Below are 7,654 nucleotides of genomic sequence, written 5' to 3' on the forward strand. Positions count from 1 at the left end.
TCTTCTGGATTAAAAGATGGCGCTAATCGAGGTGCACACGCACAAGATGCACAGAACAATGGTGTTAACATGATGAATCATGTTGGTGCTTACAATTCACTAAACAATGCACCCAAGTAATTAAATCCAAGTAATAAAAAAAGAACCTCTCAGAGGTTCTTTTTTTTGAGGGATTGGGAAAAATTAAATCTTTTTCAATAGGTCAATTCTAGATAAAAGTGCACTATCGTTCCTTTTGAGCCAAGCATATGCCTCACTATACGAAAAAATATTCTTCGAATTGTCTAACATATCAGCCTCATAAAGATATTGATTGATAAATTCCAGTCTTTCATTCCCCGTTAGCGAGTTAGTAAACAACAATCCAATAACAGCAGACTGAGTTGTTGTTACTTTCAATGCGAGTTCATTTTTTGCATTTTCACGGGAGCGCTTCTTTACTTCCTTGGCAAAGTTCTCCTTGTTTTTGCTGATTGTGCTACACATTGAGGATTTAAATAATTGCAATGCATCTACTTTGTTTTTTAGAACAACATTTTGTTGATTTACGTCCGTAATTGTGTCGGATGCCACTTTTCGAGTACTTTCAAGATTCTGCTTTAAATTTAAAATTTCAGACTCTTTTAGTTGAAATTGATGCTTACTACTCAATTTGAAATTATTATACTCAGCTAATAAAGCGTCATTCTGCTCCACTAAAGCATTAAATTTATCAACAAGATCGTTATGCTCCTTTACTAAAAAAGCATAATTATCGTTTAATTTTCCTTTGTTATTTTCCAGAGCATTCCACTCATTTACTAATGAGTTATATTTTTTTTGTAAAGCACGAAAACGCGCAAGCACATTATTATAATCAGAAACGTTACTTCTGTTTTCAGCCTCTAAAGAAGAAGCACGCTGATTAATTTGATCAAATACGCGGATTTGTCCCATGATCTGAACTGCTTTGTTCATACTTCCGTATTCGTAATATGGCATACCCTCTCCCTCTCTTAAGCGAAGCCCCACCATTAATATCTAACAGTATACCATCGAAATAAGATTAAAAAACCTGTAAATTATATAATATACATAGAATTACAAAAAACACTCCAACTTTGATTAATTAAATGGACATGACAAATTACCTCAAAAAAGCACACAAATAATTAAGTCTATAACCACTTTATGTATACTGCTTGAAAACCATTGTAATATTCGTATTGGCTGTCAATTAATGAAAAGAAATGTACTGTTTACAAGCTTAAGAAGATATTTGGTTCCAACTTCTCTTATAGGTGGTTTTCTTGTTATTACTTTAAGCTCATCAACTTATGCCATTGATAATTATTATTGGGGCACGCACAACCCAACTGACTTGACCAAACCTACTGGTGCAGGTCGTTTTGGTGAAACCCGTGGAAAAGCAGGCTCAACTGATTATGGACATCAAGGTGTTGATATTTCAGTTGGAGGCCGACTATTTGCATATGCCGATGCAACTGTTCTAAATCTTGATACCGTTGGTGGTGGTGGTAATCAAACCGTTCTTCAACCCAAGAATCGTAAAGACGTAGTTGCTGTATACTGGCACCAACAAAGTCGATCACCACAATTAAGAGTTGGAGGAGAGGTTAAAGGTGGTCAGTTCATCGGAACCTCCGGAAACTCAGGTCTAAATGTTTCACCAGGAAAACAAGTGCATTTGCACTTTGGAGCCGGATTTACAGATGAGGGTAAAACACTAAATATTTGGCTCGGCAATGGTTCAAACTCTAATTCAGTGATACGTGGCAGCGTTCTACCACGTGCAAAGACTATTGCAGCAAAAGGCAAAACATATTACTGGGGAAATCCCGCACTATTACTACCTATGGATGTTGATCTACGATCAGCCAAGCCAACTGCATTAAGAAAATATTTAGGCGATTCAATGCGCTCACAATACAACGCTTTAGCAGGAAACGCTAATGCGATGCCACTTGGTAGCGGGATGTCAATGGGTGAAGCATGGAAATCAATTCCTCGACTAAAAGTCAACTATGGTGGGGTTCCAAATGACATCGCAACCCAAAATGCACAACAAGGTGTTGTCAATGTTATTGTTTCAGATGAAGAAGCGGAACGTCAATTAACCGCTACATCAGAGATTACGCCTGAGCAGTACGCAATGTATGCGCCCCCTCGTACGTTTTTCACAGGAGAATCGACTGTTCCTCTTGACATCGGGGATGGTGGGATATCAGAAAATGAGTTGATTGATAAAATTGGAAATGCAAGATTTGCTAATTCTAAATATCAAGCTGAGCTACTAAACACCTCCATGCGTGGGATGCTGACTGATTATTTAAATACCATAAACTCAAAAAACTATATAAAAAAGGCGATGTTATTTCAAAGACAGCGCATTGAAGCGCTTTATGCGACATGGAACTCGCAAATTGTGAAAAAGAACCTAAATGGTGATTTATCACAAACTATTGAAAAAACACAATCGGCTACAGAAATACCAATTGTTTCAAGAAAGCCACTTGAAGATATTTACAGAGACTTTGATGCAGGAATCGCACCAACACTTACAGACCTTTCTACAGCTATACCAATTTCATTAACAGGAAAAACAAGCTGCCACCCTAATGCTAGAAATGGTTGGAGCAATTTATCAAATGAATACAAAAAACAAATCTTAATTCTTGCCTTAAAATTAGGTGTTGATCCAAACTCGTTTGCCATATTGCTTGCAATTGAATCAAATGACTTTTCCCCGTCAATTTATAATCGCCCCCAAGCTGCAGCAGGATTGATTCAGCTTTTACCAATCGGCGCGGGAAATATGAAAATGTGGAACTTACTCAACAAATATTTTCCAGAAACTCATACTTATACATCTAAAGCTTTTGGTACACCAATTATTAAAAGTGAGGCAAAAGCTATGAGCGTCAGACCTTATTATTATATTGTTCCTGCCAAGAACGCTTCCCCGGCTCATGAGTTCATGTACTATGAAGCTTATTTCTGGTCTAAAAGCTTTATAACAAAGCCAATAGCACACAAAAACCTACTAAGTATGTACCAATCAATCTTCGGTAATGCGGTATACATTAGCCCTAGTAGTGAATATATGCAAAATAAAAGCGCAGATGTTGCACCGGCTGATGGAAAAGTTTCTGCAGCAGAAATTTTGCTTACAGATCGATTCCGCTTGCGTGTTTGCAACTATTATAGTGATGAAGATGTTTTAACAAATAAATATGGAATTACAAATAATGATTTAAAAATCAGATATAAAGAGTTAGATGGAAACATTTATCAACCAACTTTGCAAAATTTAAGTGGTGCATTTTCAGTACGTCTTTCAGCACAAAGGGCAAATGCAGAAAAAAACAATAATTAATAACGATATTTATGTCGATAAGATTTGGTTATATGGTAAAATGTACATTATATAATATAGAGGGCATCCTAGTGATAAAAAATCGTATTCTTGCAATTACTATGGTTGCGTTAACATCTACAATCGTGAATGCGAATGACTTAATCAAATCTGACGCAGATTATTTGGCGGCAATTAATACCGTTAAAACAGCGGCGACATATTGCAATACACTAGTAGTTCAGGAATCTAATGCGACATATGGATGCTATGAGGCTCAACGTACGGTACTAAAAAAACTAGTCGAGAAGTTTGATGCATCCAATAAAGCACTAGGTATTATAGATTATTCTAAACCATATACTGATAAATCTTACAAAGCTTGCGAAAGCACTTACCCTGCAGAACTTAGAGTATTTTTTAAAGCACAAATCTCACAGTGTAAATTAGGCGCAGATGTGAATCTGGCAGTATACGCCATTAACTCAATAGCCAACTCTTAACGGTAAATAACATGAAAAAGATATGCGTTCTTCTAGCTTGCTTAACATCAACCCTGGTATTGGCTGAGCCAGATAATGGTCTTTATAAAACCTATTTAGATAAATCAATTTCTCTCGAAAAGAAATATAAATTAGAATGTCAGTCAAAACAAAATGTTGATGATTTTTCAACCTGCGCTTCACGAATTAATAAATCGTATGATGCTTTAATATTGGATATCCGAAGAAACCACCATCTTCGTACTAATACAAAATTATGGCAATATATGACAACCAACTACGCAAAATCGGGTGATAGCTGCTCCTCTCCTTTAACAAATTATCATACCAATGAAGTTTACTCTCCTTATTTAGAATGCATGCATGCTGTAACCCATGCATTTTATATTGCAACTATTAATGTGCATTTTCAACAATAAAAGGTAAAACGATGTTTAAACAATTTATTATCGTTATCTTTTTTTTTACATTACTCACAAAAGTTAATGCAAATGTTTTTGAAGATTCAATTACTGAGCCTGTTAGATTACAAAACACATTAATATCGTGCCTAACTTTAAGTCAAAGTAAACAACAAACTTGTGTAACAAACGTAGGCGATGCTGTTAGAATCAGCATTAATCAGAACTTAAAAAGATTAGAAGCAAGAGACCGTATATACATCCTGAATTTACGAGGCCTGCCTGCAGAAAAAGCAAAAAGTTCTTGTTCTTCTTATCATAATTTGACTGATCAAAATATTTGTGTGACCAAAATTAACATAATCTTCCTAAGCGAGCTAAGCCAGAGATATTTAAAATGAATAAAATTCTAATTATTATTTTTTCTCTCGGTTCATCAATTTGTTTAGCAGATGAAAATAAAAAATTAACTATTCAAACGTTAGAGCGCAACATGATTCTTTGCGACACTCAATTTTCAAGAAGCGCAGATGAAAACAGATACAAGCAATGTGCAAAAATCGTTTTTGATGCTTATGATGACTATATAAAAGAAAAGCGTGTCGCATCTAGTTTTAGTAATCAAAAAGCTTGGAAAGATATTCAATTAAATGAAATTAAGCAAAATAGTGCATGTCAAGAGTATGCAAAAGGAACAACAACAAATATAACCCTTTTACGTAACCTGTATTTTTGTCAACATATTATGTATCTAAATTTGGCAAATAAAGCAACTCTTTAATATATTTATATTAACTAGAAATAAAAAAACTACGCCTAATTATTTAATTAAACGTAGTTAATGAGGCGATATCTTCCAGAAACCTCTATTTTTTAGTGGTTTCTTTTTTATATTGCTTTAGAAGCTTAGGAGGTAATTGACCTTTTTCTATTAAATCAATAAATAATAGGTTAGCCAATTCATTCATTGATAATTCACTATCAATCAAAATCTTTTTAAGCTTCTTATCCAGTGAAAATGGAACCAAAAAGTTATGATGCCTGTACTGCATACCTGAACGTCTTGTCGTACGAAAAACACCATTAAACTCAACTGATCCATTTTCCAACCAAATTAAGTTTTCTGCATTTTCATTAATCTTAGGTTTTGGTTTTTCATTAATTACTGGATTTGAAACATCCTCTTTTAATACATCACTGCTGCTAGTTAATATATCTCTACTATCAGCTTCTACTTGAGAATTTGCAGCATCCAAAATAGATTTTTTGCCTGATCCAAGACTACGAGTACTCATGCCTTATTCCCCCAAGCTAACCATTGCATCATCAGAAATTTGATCGATTACTTCCAAAAAGCTTTCTTGCATTTGTGAGGCAACCTTTGTAGTAAAAGCTGTTTGCACACCTTCAAAATATGGTGCGAAAGCGATTTTATCACTACGGCGGATAATAGTTTTGAATTGTTTATAAGAACTATTTTGAAACTCTTCCAGTGCATTTAAAGCTGTGCCTGTACGCTGATCGATTGAATTCACAAGAATACGTGCTTGTGTTTTTAATACAGCGAGTTTCATCTTTTCCAAGTGATCGACAAATTGACTTAAAGGATAAATTAGTCGTGTTGCAATTGTTATATCTAGAGGTGTAACACGCATTGGAATGACAATACTATTGCTAAGATACGCCAGAATCATATGAACTTCACCGGCATGGTTTAGCTTTGCAAGATCGAAATTTTCCTCACGCTTCTCTTTAACACCAGGAGTATCAAACACGATGATGTCATAAGCACTATCAGTAGCAATTTCATTTACCAAGTCAACTGTAAGACTTTCCTTGTCTACCAGTGCTGTATCAACCAATGGGTCAAGTTTGGTTTTAAAGTCTATAATCAGTGACTCATCAACACCCTCTTTAACAGCATTATTTATAACTTCCTGAATGTTCTTTTTTCTTGAAATTAACATACGATAAGCTGATTCGTTATTGTCAACATCAATCAATTGAACTTTAAAGCCCATATTTGCAAGCAACTGAGATGTAGTAACAGCCATTGTTGATTTGCCACAACCACCTTTTTCTGATGCAAATGAAATAATTAATGGTTTTTTGTTTTTTTCCTTAGAAAGCTCAACAACGCGCTTAATTTTTAGTTTGAGTTCTGGGATTGCTTTAAAGCGCTTATCGAAATCATCAATAAATTTATTGCCAATTCCTTTTTTCATGCTAATAGTTTCGCTGTTGTAGGTTACAGGTTTGCTTGCTGAATTCATCTTTATGACTCTATGTTTGTATAGAGTTTATTTTACATAAATTTTAAAACATTACAACACGTATAATTAAAAAAAGTATTCAGTTTTAAACTAACGCAAAATACTGTTTTTTATATGATTTATTACTAAAGCTTACAGTATGTACAGTTAATACGGTGTTTACTGTATGCTCAGTAATCACTGTTAACACCATTGTTGCAGTTAATGATGTGAACTCTGTTTTAAGTAATAATTCTTTTAAAAACCCTAAACTCCTTCTTATGTGAATGGATTAATTTGGTCTTAAAGTTAGTAGAAAAAGAAAAACTTTTTCCAGATGAAGTAAACTTATAATCAATCATTAACCTCTTAGGTTTGAACAAATGTTCCCAAAAAATACTTTTTCCAAAGCATTAACTATTAGTCTTTCATTAATATCTATGAGCGCATTTGCGGAACCATCAGCCACTCTAAAAGCTAAAATGAGTAAAATTGGTACAATTAAAAAAACAATGTCTACGGAAGCAAAGGACGTGTACGCATGGATATTTGAAAAAAACGGAAAGACTATGGTTTTGTACAACACTCCGGATGAAAACTATTTCATTAAAGGAACTATCTACGACATCAATTCCAAGAAAGTTGTTTCAAATAAATATGTCGAAAATGCATTGCAATATTCATCACCTGAATTTAAAAACAAAGTTTTAGCGCAAAATAAAGTTTCTAATTTGTCAGATAACACAAACGCATTAACTTCCGGAGGTCTAGCATCAGGAAACCTTACGTCCAAAGGAATTATGAATTTAAAATGGCAGAAATCTGAAATCCCAAAAGCACTTAAATTGCTAGACTCATTAGCCGGTGCTAAACAGGGTAGCGGCGCACCAGAAAACACCTTATATGTTTTTTATGATCCGCGTTGTCCTTGGTGTCATCGTACATTCACCGCTCTACAGCCATATGTTTACAGCAAATATACTGTTAAATGGATTCCTACTGTAGCACTGGGCAAATCCGAAGAAGCCCTTAAACTAGCATCAGCACCGCTACAAAATCCTAAACTTCTTACGGCAAGTTTTGAAAAGGATATAGCCGCAAAAAAAGTAATCCCCTCAAAGGCAAATGTGGATTCATTGAACC

Source organism: Ostrinia furnacalis, unplaced genomic scaffold (assembly GCF_004193835.3).
Source record: "Ostrinia furnacalis isolate ACB-3 unplaced genomic scaffold, ASM419383v2 OfSCF3086, whole genome shotgun sequence".
Lineage (NCBI taxonomy): Eukaryota > Metazoa > Arthropoda > Insecta > Lepidoptera > Crambidae > Ostrinia > Ostrinia furnacalis.